Source organism: Scyliorhinus torazame, chromosome 5 (genome assembly GCF_047496885.1).
Source record: "Scyliorhinus torazame isolate Kashiwa2021f chromosome 5, sScyTor2.1, whole genome shotgun sequence".
Taxonomy (NCBI): domain Eukaryota; kingdom Metazoa; phylum Chordata; class Chondrichthyes; order Carcharhiniformes; family Scyliorhinidae; genus Scyliorhinus; species Scyliorhinus torazame.
This window is the reverse complement of record NC_092711.1, coordinates 77,628,115-77,641,286: the sequence shown is the minus strand read 5'-3', so window position 1 is coordinate 77,641,286 and position 13,172 is coordinate 77,628,115. Positions and strand designations below refer to the sequence as shown.

At 47.1% G+C, this 13,172-nt stretch overlaps 2 protein-coding genes and 1 non-coding gene across 6 annotated transcripts in view; 1 reads left to right on the top strand and 2 right to left on the bottom strand.

Annotated features, from left to right (window-relative positions):
* The window catches only part of LOC140421413 (uncharacterized), a 122,613-nt gene that overhangs the window by 5,638 nt on the left and 103,803 nt on the right, over positions 1 to 13,172 (bottom strand). Inside the window, exon 1 of one of the 4 annotated variants that reach the window (XM_072506085.1) lies at positions 7,983 to 8,203. The exons of 2 other annotated variants lie outside the window; for them this stretch is intronic. The gene's annotated coding sequence lies outside the window, so the exon portion shown is untranslated. Of the gene's footprint in view, positions 1 to 1,190; positions 1,284 to 7,982; positions 8,204 to 13,172 lie in introns of those variants that run through there. One more of the 4 variants, XM_072506086.1, reaches the window with a different exon arrangement.
* Positions 1 to 13,172, bottom strand: part of LOC140421409 (uncharacterized) — a 120,163-nt gene that overhangs the window by 55,071 nt on the left and 51,920 nt on the right. The gene's annotated exons all lie outside the window — the stretch shown is intronic.
* On the top strand, positions 11,994 to 12,083 carry trnap-ugg (transfer RNA proline (anticodon UGG)). The gene is given in 2 exon segments: positions 11,994 to 12,029; positions 12,048 to 12,083. It is a non-coding gene; the product is annotated as a tRNA-Pro (tRNA).

Sequence of the window (13,172 nt, the reverse complement as noted above, 5' to 3'; positions counted from 1 at the left end):
TCGAGGGGCCAGATGGCCTACTCCTGCTCCTAGTTCTTATGTTCTTATGAAATTCAGAACAAATAGTTCTAATTTCTGTGGAATATTCGTTCCTCTCTTGTTTCCCCAAATATGTTGCCCAATCAAAGTAAAAGAAAGCAAAATCCCAACAAAAACAAAGGAAAGTTAGGACGGCACGGTGGTTAGCAATGCTGCCTCACTGCGCTGAGGACCCAGGTTCGATCCCGGCCCCGGGTCACTGTTCATGTGGAGTTTGTACATATTCCCTGTATCTGCATGGGTCTCATCCCCACAACCCAAAAAAGATGTGCAGGGTAGGTGGATTGGCCGCACTAAATTTCCCCTTAATTGGAAAAAAAAGAATTGGGTACTCTAAATTTTGAAAAAGTACAAAGGAAAGTTTTTTTTAACTAAACCAGAATGTTGCTTTCAGTGTCTCAGAAACACTCTGCACCCTGAGGTAACAACAGTTGTGGAAGGTGTCAAGCGTACTGGTGGACAACTCATGGTCCCACTCCAGGGCCACCTAAACATGGACAAGACCACAGAAGAGAGGCCAGCAGCCAGAGGAAGCCCTACATTCTCCCCCATCTGGATCTAGAAATTGGTGTTTTCAACAGATCAGGAGCAGATCCTCCGCTCCGACTAGCCCATACCCCTCTGTGCAGTAAAGCTGACCTTCTAAAAATGCATCCTGCCTAAGCCCACACCCCCATAACCCCACCGAACCTGCAGATATTTGGGTTGTGGGAGAACAGGAGAGCACCGGAAGAAACCCACGCAGACACAGGGAGAATGTGCAAACTTCACAACGTCAGCCACCCAAGCTCCGATTCGAATCCGAGTCTCTGTCGCTGTGAGGCAGCAGTGCCAACCACAGTGCCGCTAATTAATAATTTTTAACTATTCAGTTGCTTTTTGTTCCGGGCACTACGACCCAGTTGGAAAACAGACTCTAAAGTCCTGCCCATTCTCTCTTACGTCACCCTGATGCCTGCGCATGCGCTCTTCTCCTCGTTGAACCTACATGGCGGCCGCTCACCCGAGCTTGACCCCAGGCACATTACCCAAAGCCACAAACTCGCTACCGGAGGGTCTTATTTAGGGTTGGCGGCCTTCACTCAGGAGTTGATAAACTCTTCCCGTCCAGAGCCGGCTACATCGCTCCCTCTGGGATGCCATATCCTTACCAGTTTACTACAGCCCATCTGCACCCAGTTCCCTCCAACTCGGAAAAGAGCCACCCAGAATGCCCCGCGGCAGGCTGCCCCTGGAGCATGCGCACTCAGCGCAATGAGCCAGTTGGATAGAGCGGTTTCTGGGCCGCGGGGATTGTGGGAGCTATGGCCACCATTCATCAGCTGCTCGAGGCCTCTGAGCCAGAATCTCTGGATTCGAGTCCTACCCCAGGACTTGATCCTAACCCGGTCAAACAGGTTGAGTGTGTCAATCTGCAAATGCTTCCAAACTCACCAATATCTGACGGTAAGAGTGGGAGAGAGTCCTGGTCAGCCACGTGTTTTGTGGGAGCCTCTCAAATTATAAATCCCTGGTAACAGACGAGTGACCAGTTCCAGGAATTACTCGCTATGGAAACAGATGAAAGTCTGCTTTAATTAACCACGAGTGGGAAGAGAATTAAAGTGATGTTTTTGTCAGGCGCTAGGACCCGGGTGGGAACAGGCGCTGAAGCCGCGCCCACCATATTTTACATCTCCAAAACCCGGCGCAAACGCTCTTTCCCCATTAAATCAGCAGTTAATCTTGGGCTTTTGGGGGGATAAAGCCCAGAGCTGCAAAAGAGGGACGCACAGATTTATATTCAGGGTTTGAGGCATTCACCAGGTGTTTAGGAACCCTCCCCGGCAAAACCAGAAGAGAGAGAGAACTGTGAACAATATCAGTTAAGTGAGGAAGTTGGAATGTCAGTGGTTTAGTGAGAATAGGGTCAAGGGAGCAGAGGTCAGGTCTCATAAACAAGATTAGATTGAACAGAACATGACAGGAGATAGGAGAGAAACTGGAGGTAGATCTGAGTTCACACTCAGACGAGGGGGATTTTTAGAGACAGTTTGGCCCGGTGGAAGGGAGGGAAGCAGCAGAGGCATCTGATCAGATTGTCCACTCACTGTAATTACTTGTGAATTTGCTGGTGTCTTATCAGGTTGGATGACTGTGTGAATCTCTTCCCACACTTGGGGCAGGTGAATGGCCTCTCCCTTGTGTGAACTCGCTGAAGTGTCAGCTGGCTGGATGACTGCATTGCGCAGGTCAAGGACACACAGCCTGAGTGAGAGAGATACAGACCGAGTGAGAATTTGGTAATTTGGTGCAATGAGGTAATTCGGTGAAGAGTGGGAGAAGGTGCTTTTTCCCGACTGTTTTGTTCTCTCTCTTTCTTCGGGCCTAATTTCGGGAGCCGTTCGGAGGAGGAGGAGCAGTCTGAGTATAAAAACCTAACGGAAACTTCCTGTTTTCCATTTTATTCCCCAAAAGTGACGTCAGAGGGAAGCTGTGATCTGAGTGGTTGATAGCAAATCTGCCCCAAATTTTAAAAAAAACACAGCTAAACTCAAACTTAAATTAAACTAATTAATTAATTAGTGATGGCTGGTCAGGTGATGTGCTTGAGCTGCTTGATGTGGGAGCTGGCAGATCCCATTGCGAGCTGCAGCGACCACATCTGCAGTAAGTGTTGGCTGCTCAAAGAGCTCCGGCTCAGAGTTGATGAGCTGGAGTCTGAGCTTCAAACACTGAGGCACATCCGGGAGGGGGAGACTTACCTGGACACTGTGTTTCAGGAGGCAGTCACACCTGTCAGAGTAAGTAGTTTAAATCCTGCCAGTGGCCAGGGACAGCAGGGTGTGACTGCAAGTCAGGCAGGTAAAGGGAACCAGCAGTCAGGAACTCAGGAGCCTCAGCCCTTGACTCTGTCCAACAGGTATGAGGCACTTGCTCCCTGTGTGGATGGCTAACAGGGCTGCAGGAAGGATGAGTCAGCTGACCAAGGCACCATGGTTCAGCAGGCCATTCAAGGGGAGGGAGTAAATAGGCAAGTTGTCGTTGTAGGGGATTTTATTATCAGGGGGATAGATAGTATCCTTTGTGAGCAGGATAAAGAGTCCCGCATGGTATATTGCCTGCCCGGTGCTAGGGTGCGGGACATCTCTGACCGGCTTGAAAGGATACTGGAGGGGGAGGATCCAGTTGTTGTGGTCCATGTCGGTACCAACAACATAGGCAAGTCTAGGAAAGAGGACCTGTTTAGAGATTATAAAGAGCTAGGATTCAAATTAAAAAACAGGTCCTCAAGGGTCATAATCTCCGGATTACTGCCCGAGCCACGTGCAAATTGGCATAGGGAGGCAAGAATAAGGGAAGTTAACACGTGGCTGAAAGAGTGGTGTGGGAAAGAGGGGTTCCTTTTCATGGTACACTGGCATCAGTTTTGGGACAGGGGGGACCTATACCGTTGGGATGGTCTCCACCTGAACCGAGCTGGGACCAGTGTTCTGGCGAAAAGAATAAATAGGGTGGTCAATAGGACTTTAAACTAAAGATTGGGGGGGAAGGGAAAGTCAGGGAACCAAGAGGTGAAGTAATCAGTGGGAAGCGTAGCTGCTTAGGAATACAAAAAAAGCACGAAAAGACAAAACTCAGGAGAGGTTACGATAGTCCCCATCCCACAAAATATGACAGTGTATGGAAAGGCTCAGTAAACCAAGGTCCACCACACTAAGAAAACAAAAAGGGACGGTCAATAGAGAATTAAAGGTGCTATATTTAAATGCGCGCAGTGTACGGAACAAGGTAGATGAGCTTGTGGCCCAGATTGTGACTGGCAGGTATGATGTGGTAGGCATCACAGAGACATGGTTGCAGGGGGTTCAGGACTGGCATTTAAACATCCAGGGATTCACAACCTATCGAAAAGACAGGGAGGTGGGCAGAGGGGGCGCGGTTGCCTTGTTAATTAGGAATGAAATTAAATCAATAGCACTAAATGACATAGGGTCAGATGATGTGGAGTCTGTGTGGGTAGAGTTGAGGAACCACAAAGGCAAAAAAACCATAATGGGAGTTATGTACAGGCCTCCTAACAGTGGTCAGGACCGGGGGCACAAAATGCACCACGAAATAGAAAGTGCATGTCAGAAAGGCAAGGTCACAGTGAACATGGGGGACTTCAATATGCAGGTGGACTGGGTAAATAATGCTGCCAGTGGACCCAAGGAAAGGGAATTAATTGAATGTTTACAGGAGGGCTTTTTGGAACAGCTTGTGATGGAGCCCACGAGGGAACAGGCCATTCTGGACTTAGTGTTATGTAATGAGCCAGACTTGATTAAAGATCTTAAAGTAAGGGAGCACTTAGGAGGCAGTGATCATAATATGGTAGAATTCAATCTCCAATTTGAAAGAAAGAAGGTAGAATCAGATGTAAAGGTGTTACAGTTAAATAAAGGTAACTACAGGGGCATGAGGGAGGAACTGACAAAAATCGACTGGGAGCAGAGCCTAGGGGGAAAGACAGTAGAACAGCAATGGCAGGAGTTTCTGGGAGTAATTGAGGACACAGTGCAGAGGTTCATCCCAAAGAAAAGCAAGGTTATCAGAGGGGGGATTAGGCAGCCATGGCTGACAAAGGAAGTTAGGGAATGCATCAAAGCAAAGAACAAAGAACAAAGAAATGTACAGCACAGGAACAGGCCCTTCGGCCCTCCAAGCCCGCGCCGACCATACTGCCCGACTTAACTACAATCTTCTACACTTCCTGGGTCCGTATCCTTCTATTCCCATCCTATTCATATATTTGTCAAGATGCCCCTTAAATGTCCCTATCGTCCCTGCTTCCACTACCTCCTCCGGTAGCGAGTTCCAGGCACCCACTACCCTCTGCGTAAAAAACTTGCCTCGTACATCTACTCTAAACCTTGCCCCTCTCACCTTAAACCTATGCCCCCTAGTAATTGACCCCTCTACCCTGGGGAAAAGCCTCTGACTATCCACTCTGTCTATGCCCCTCATAATTTTGTATACCTCTATCAGGTCGCCCCTCAACCTCCTTCGTTCCAGAGAGAACAAACCGAGTTTATTCAATCGCTCCTCATAGCTTATGCCCTCCATACCAGGCAACATTCTGGTAAATCTCTTCTGCACCCTCTCTAAAGCCTCCACATCCTTCTGGTAGTGTGGCGACCAGAATTGAACACTATACTCCAAGTGTGGCCTAACTAAGGTTCTATACAGCTGCAACATGACTTGCCAATTCTTATACTCAATGCCCCGGCCAATGAAGGCAAGCATGCCGTATGCCTTCTTGACTACCTTCTACACCTGTGTTGCCCCTTTCAATGACCTGTGGACCTGTACTCCTAGATCTCTTTGACTTTCAATACTCTTGAGGGTTCTACCATTCACTGTATATTCCCTACCTGCATTAGCCCTTCCAAAATGCATTACCTCACATTTGTCCGGATTAAACTCCATCTGCCATCTCTCCGCCCAAGTCTCCAGACAATCTAAATCCTGCTGTATCCTCAGACAGTCCTCATCGCTATCCGCAATTCCACCAACCTTTGTGTCGTCTGCAAACTTACTAATCAGACCAGTTACATTTTCCTCCAAATCATTTATATATACTACAAAGAGCAAAGGTCCCAGCACTGATCCCTGTGGAACACCACTGGTCACAGCCCTCCAATTAGAAAAGCATCCCTCCATTGCTACCCTCTGCCTTCTATGGCCTAGCCAGTTCTGTATCCACCTTGCAAAAGAGCAAAAGAGAAAGCCTATAATGTGGCAAAGAGTAGTGGGAAGTCAGAAGATTGGGAAGGCTACAAAAACAAACAGAGGATAACAAAGAGAGAAATAAGGAAAGAGAGGATCAAATATGAAGGTAGGCTAGCCAGTAACATTAGGAATGATAGTAAAAGTTTCTTTAAATACATTAAAAACAAAGGGGAGGCAAAAGTTGACATTGGGCCGCTCCAAAATGACGCTGGTAATTTTGTGATGGGAGACAAGGAAATAGCTGAGGAACTAAATAAGTACTTTGCATCAGTCTTCACAGTAGAAGACATGAGTAATATCCCACCAATTCCGGAGAGTCAGGGGGCAGAGTTGAATATGGTAGCCATCACAAAGGAGAAAGTGCTAGAGAAACTAAGAGGTCTAAAAATTGATAAATCTCCGGGACCAGATGGACTACATCCTAGAGTTCTAAAGGAGATAGCTGAAGAAATAGTGGAGGCGCTAGTTATGAGCTTTCAAAAGTCACTGGAGTCCGGGTAAGTCCCAGAGGATTGGAAAATCGCTGTTGTAACCCCCCTGTTCAAGAAGGGAACAAGGAAAAAGATGGAAAATTATAGGCCAATTAGCCTAACCTCGGTTGTTGGCAAGATTCTAGAATCCATTGTTAAGGATGAGATTTCTAAATTCTTGGAAGTGCAGGGTCAGATTAGGACAAGTCAGCATGGATTTAGTAAGGGGAGGTCGTGCCTGACAAACCTGTTAGAGTTCTTTGAAGAGATAACAAATAGGTTAGACCAAGGAGAGCCAATGGATGTTATCTATCTTGACTTCCAAAAGGCCTTTGATAAGGTGCCTCACGGGAGACTGCTGAGTAAAATAAGGGCCCATGGTATTCGAGGCAAGGTGCTAACATGGATTGACGATTGGCTGTCAGGCAGAAGGCAGAGAGTTGGGATAAAAGGTTCTTTTTCAGAATGGCAACCGGTGACGAGTGGTGTCCCGCAGGGTTCAGTGTTGGGGCCACAGCTGTTCTCTTTATATATTAACGATCTAGATGACGGGACTGGGGGCATTCTGGCTAAGTTTGCCGATGATACAAAGATAGGTGGAGGGGCAGGTAGTATGGAGGAGGTGGGGAGGCTGCAGAAAGATTTAGACAGTTTAGGAGAGTGGTCCAAGAAATGGCTGATGAAATTCAACGTGGGCAAGTGCGAGGTCTTGCACTTTGGAAAAAAGAATAGAGGCATGGACTATTTTCTAAACGGTGACAAAATTCATAATGCTGAAGTGCAAAGGGACTTGGGAGTCCTAGTCCAGGATTCTCTAAAGGTAAACTTGCAGGTTGAGTCTGTAATTAAGAAAGCAAATGCAATGTTGTCATTCATCTCAAGAGGCTTGGAATATAAAAGCAGGGATGTACTTCTGAAGCTTTATAAAGCATTAGTTAGGCCCCATTTAGAATACTGTGAGCAATTTTGGGCCCCACACCTCAGGAAGGACATACTGGCACTGGAGCGTGTCCAGTGGAGATTCACACGGATGATCCCAGGAATGGTAGGCCTGACATACGATGAACGTCTGAGGATCCTGGGATTATATTCATTGGAGTTTAGGAGGTTGAGGGGAGATCTAATAGAAACTTACAAGATAATGAATGGCTTAGATAGGGTGGATGTAGGGAAGTTGTTTCCATTAGCAGGGGAGACTAGGACCCGGGGGCACAGCCTTAGAATAAAAGGGAGTCACTTTAGAACAGAGATGAGGAGAAATTTCTTCAGCCAGAGAGTGGTGGGTCTGTGGAATTCATTGCCACAGAGGGCGGTGGAGGCCGGGACGTTGAGTGTCTTTAAGACAGAAGTTGATAAATTCTTGATTTCTCGAGGAATTAAGGGCTATGGAGAGAGAGCGGGTAAATGGAGTTGAAATCAGCCATGATTGAATGGCGGAGTGGACTCGATGGGCCGAATGGCCTTACTTCCGCTCCTCTGTCTTATGGTCTCATGGCCTTATGGACTGAGTGAAAGTCTTCCCACACTGGGAGCAGGTGAACGGCCTCTCCCCAGTGTGAGTTCACTGGTGTACATGGAGGTCAGATGATGTCTTGAACCCAGTCCTGCAGTAAGTGCACCTGAACAGTTTCTCATCAGTGTGAATAAGTTGATGACGCATCAGTTCCCCGGATCTTTTAAAGCATTTCTCACAGTCTCGGCATTGAAAAGGTCTCTCACCTGTGTGAACACGTTGATGGGGGAGCAGTTCCCGGGAACTTTTGTAGCACTTCCTGCAGTCTTGGCATTTAAATGGTATCTTCCCATTGTGAGCACTCTGGTGATTCAGCAGAGTGGATAACTGAGTGAATCCCTTCCCACACTCAGAGCAAGTGAAAGGTCTCTCCCCAGTGTGAGTGCGCTGGTGTTCACTGAGTTAAGATGACTGCTTGAACCCAGTCCCACAGTGAGAGCACCTGAACGGTCACTCATTGGTGTGAACACGTTGATGGAGTATCAGGGCCCGGGAACATTTAAAGCACTTCCCACAGTCTGGGCATTTAAAAGGTCTCTCATCCGTGTGAACTTGCTGGTGCATCTTCAAGTCAGATGACCGAGCGAATCTCTTCCCACACTCTGAGCAGGTGAATGGTCTCTTCCCAGTGTGAACCCGCTGGTGTCTCAGCAGGTTGCAGGACTGAGCGAATCCTTTCCCACACACGGAGCAGTTGAATGGTTTCTCCCCGGTGTGCACTCGGTGGTGTTGCAGCAGGCTGGATGATCGAGAGAATCTCTTCCCACAATCAGAGCAAGTGAATGACCTCTCCCCAGAGTGTCTGGGATGGTGAATTTTCAGTTGAGATGTGGATCTGAATCCCTCCTCACATTCCCACGGTTTCTCCTCACTGTTAACGGAGCTTTTTCCTTCCATGTTCAAAATTCACCAATATTCAGGTTACGATGAATTGGGTGACTTTGTCTGATCCTGATATGATGTTTGATCTGAGTTTCCTGACTGCAAATCCTCCCCTTCTAACTCTGAAATTCATTTAAAACAAAAAAAAGGGAGCGAGAGAGAACCCACAAAAACACAAAGGCAAGTTGTGAAATTGAGCTGAATGAATCCGGCAACGGGAAAAAAGTGACCATGAAAACTGGTGAATCTTTTGTGAAAAGTGAACTAGTTTTTTAATGTCCTTCAGGGAAGGGAACCTGCCGCCCGGCCTGAGCCCACACAAGACTCGGGCCTTTGCAATAACACAAGAAATAGGAGCAGAAGTAGACCATTCGGCCCGTCGAACCTGCTCTGCTATTGAATACAATTATGGCTGATCTCGGTCTTCCATTCCCCTTTCCCGCCAGCTCCCCATGTCCTTGACTTCCTGAGAGACCAAAAATCTCACCATCTCAGCCTTAAATATATTCAATGATGGATCATCCACAACCTTCTTGGCTAGATAATTCTATGCATGAAAGAGAGAGAGAAAGTTAAAAAGAATGAGGGAAAGGGAGAGGGAGCGAGAACAGAGGCATTTCCTCCACTGACACCGGAATCACAATTTGACAGAATCTCTTAACCCATTAACCTTCGCCAACTGGATGGACCAGGACAGCAGATGTATGTTGACATCATCACCTGCAAGTTCCCTTCCAAGACACACACTGTCCGACCTTGTCTGGCATCCAGTGCTGGATGAGCAGAACTTTCCTCCACTTAAATATTGACAAGACTGAACCCATTCCCTTTCATCCCCGCTACAAACTCCACTCCCTTGCCACCAATTCCATCCATCAGATGTCTGAGGCTGAAGCAGACTGTTCACAACCCTGGTGAAATATTTCATCCCAGATGAGCTCTTGACCACATATCCACACTGTCACCAAGATTGCCGATTTCCACCTCAGTAACAGCTCGACTCCACCTTAGTCTCTGTTCATCTGCTGCAGAAACCATCATCCATTCTTCTGTTCCCTCTCAAACAAATTATTCCATTGCACTCGCAGCTGGACTCCAACATTAAACAACCCCCTCCATCCCATCCCAAACTCTGCTACCCATGTGCTTACTCACACCAGCCCCTGTGCCCACTGATCTGCAAATGCTTCCTTTTAAAAAGCACAAAGTTTAAATTTCTCATTGTTTTATTCCATGATAATGATCATCCTGATCTCTGTAATCTCCTCCACACAAATCCCTTTGAGATCTCGGCACTCATTTAATTCCAGCCACTTGAGAATTCACGATTTTAATCTCTCCACCATTACTGGAATGTCAAACGCAATCCATCAGAGTCAGCGTGGTTTTGTGAAGGGTAGATAGTCTTTGAATCATTTGTTGGGGTTTTTAGAAGATGTAACAAGCCAAGTGGATAATGGGGTCCTGTAGATGTATTTGGACTTCCAGAATACATTTGATAAGGTGTCCCACAAAAGAAAAAGGAGTCATTTGTCAGGGCTAGAAGGCTGGGAACAGCCGAAGCCTGTGTGGAACATGAGGAAAGTAGGAAGGAACTTAAGCAAGGAGTCAGGAGGGTTCAAAGGGGTCACAAAAAGTCATTGGCAAATAGGGTGAAGGAGAATCCCAAGGTTTTTTACATGTACATAAAAAGCAAGAGGGTAGCCAAGGAAAGGGTTGGCCTGCCGAAGGACAGGGGAGGGAATCTATGTGTGGAGCCAGAGGAAATGGGCAAGGTACTAAATGAATACTTTGCATCAGTATTCACAAAAGAGAAGGAATTGGAGGATGTTGAGTCTGGAGAAGGGTGTGTAGATAGCCTGGGTCACATGGAGGTCCAAAAAGACGAGGTGTTGGGCGTCTTGAAAAATATTAAGGTGGATAAGTCCCCAGAGCCTGATGGGATCTACCCCAGAATACTGAAGGAGGCAAGAGACAAAATTGCTGAGGCCTTGACAGAAATCTTTGGATCCTCACTGTCTTCAGGTGATGTCCCGGAGGACTGGAGAATACCCAATGTTGTTCCTTTGTTTAAGAAGGGTAGCAAGGATAATCCAGGGAACTACAGGCCGGTGAGCCTTACTTCAGTGGTAGGGAAATTACTGGAGAGAATTCTTCGAGACAGGATCTACTCCCATTTGGAAGCAAGTGGACGTATTAGCGAGAGGCAGCACGGTTTTGTGAAGGGGAGGTCGTGTCTCACTAACTTAATAGAGTTTTTTGAGGAGGTCACAAAGATGATTGATGCAGGTAGGGCAGTGGATGTTGCCTATATGGACGTCAGTAAGACGTTTGGCAAGGTCCCTCATGGCAGACTGGTACAAAAGGTGAAGTCACATGGGATCAGGGGTGAGCTGGCAAGGTGGATACAGAACTGGCTAGGTCATAGAAGGCAGAGAGTAGCAATGGAAGGGTGCTTTTCTGATTGGAGGGCTGTGACTAGTGGTGTTCCGCAGAGATCAGTGGTGGGACCTTTGCTGTTTGTAGTATATATAAATGATTTGGAGGAAAATGTAACTGGTCTGATTAGTAAGTTTGCAGACGACACAAAGGTTGGTGGAATTGCGGATAGCGATGAGGACTGTCAGAGGACACAGCAGGATTTATGTTGTTTGGAGACTTGGGCGGAGAGATGGAAGATGGAGTTTAACCTAGACAAATGTGAGGTAATGCATGTTGGAAGGTCTAATGCAGGTAGGGAATATACCTTGAATGGTAGAACCATCAAGAGTATTGACAGTCAGAGAGATCTAGGTGTATAGGTCCACAGGTCACTGAAAGGGGCACAGGTGGAGAAGGTAGTCAAGAAGGCATACGGCATGCCTGCCTTCATTGGCCGGAGCATTGAGTAGAGGAATTGGCAAGTCATGTTGCAGCTGTATAGAACTTTAGTTAGGCCACACTTGGAGGATAGTGTCCAATTCTGGTTGCCACACTACCAGAGGGATGTGGAGGCTTTAGAGAGGGTGCAGAAGAAATTTACCAGGATGTTGCCTGGTATGGAGGGCATTAGCTATGTGGAGTGATTGAATAAACTCGGTTTGTTCTCATTGGAACGACGGAGGTTGAGGGGCGTCCTGATAGAGGTCTACAAAATTATGAGGGGCATAGACAGAATGGATAGTCAGAGGCTTTTCCCCAGGGTAGAGGGGTCAATTACTGGGGGGCATAGGTTTAAGGTGCGAGGGGCAAGGTTTAGAGGAGATGTACGAGACAAGTTTTTTTTACACAGAGTAGTGGTGCCTGGAACTCACTGCCGGAGGAGGTGGTGGAAGCAGGGACGATAGTGACATTAGGGCTCGTTGGTCTAGGGGTATGATTCTCGCTTTGGATTTCGCGATCTCAAAATCTGCGTGAGGTCCCGGGTTCAAATCCCGGACGAGCCCTTTGATGAGGTTTTGTGGGCAGCACGGTAGCATTGTGGATAGCACAATTGCTTCACAGCTCCAGGGTCCCAGGTTTGATTCCGGCTTGGGTCACTGTCTGTGCGGAGTCTGCACATCCTCCCCGTGTCTGCGTGAGTTTCCTCCGGGTGCTCCGGTTTCCTCCCACAGTCCAAAGATGTGCAGGTTAGGTGGATTGGCCAGGATAAATTGCCCTTAGTGTCCAAAATTGCCCTTAGGGTGGGGTTACTGGGATAGGGTGGAGGTGTTGACCTTGGGTAGGGTGCTCTTTCCAAGAGCCGGTGCAGACTCGATGGGCTGAATGGCCTCCTTCTGCACTGTAAATTCTATGATCTATGATCTATGATTTAAGGGGTATCTTGATAAATACATGGATAAGATGGGAACAGAGGGATACGGACCCCGGAAGTGCAGAAGATGTTAGTTTAGACGGGCAGCATGGTCGGCACAGGCTTGGAGGGCCGAAGGGCCTGTTCCTGTGCTATACTTTTCTTTGTTCTTCGTTGACTGTAACCCTGACCTCCCGTTTTACAACAACCCATTGCTTTCACAACAAACTCTATCACTGATTTATTTCCCCTTGCGGGTTTGCAGCCTCGATAAAGATGGCAGCCGTTAACTCAGGCCTAAATCATTCATATATAACACACAAAGTATGGAATCCTGTCCTGAACAATCCAGAACTCCGTTGGAAACAGTCTTCCGGTCACAAAAATACCTCTGGACCATTCCCCTTTGCTTCCTGCTGCTCCAACTGATGACATTTCCAGCACTTGTGATTGCCAAGCGTAATGGAAGTGCCCTGGTTTTCCCACATGGAACTGGATGTGTATTCCACGGGGCTGGGATGTGCTGTCATGTCATTATTTATTTCATTATTAACTGACTTAAGTAAATAAACTTAAGAATAAAACAAATAAAGATTCATCAGATCCTCACCAGTTAGTTTTGTCCATTATCCTGAAGTGACCTTATTTTTATTGGGAGTTAACTGAAGTCTGTTCCTAACCTCTCATTATCTAAATTTCCATTCACCACTTTTCTGTCCACCTGACCCAGTCCATGGCTTTC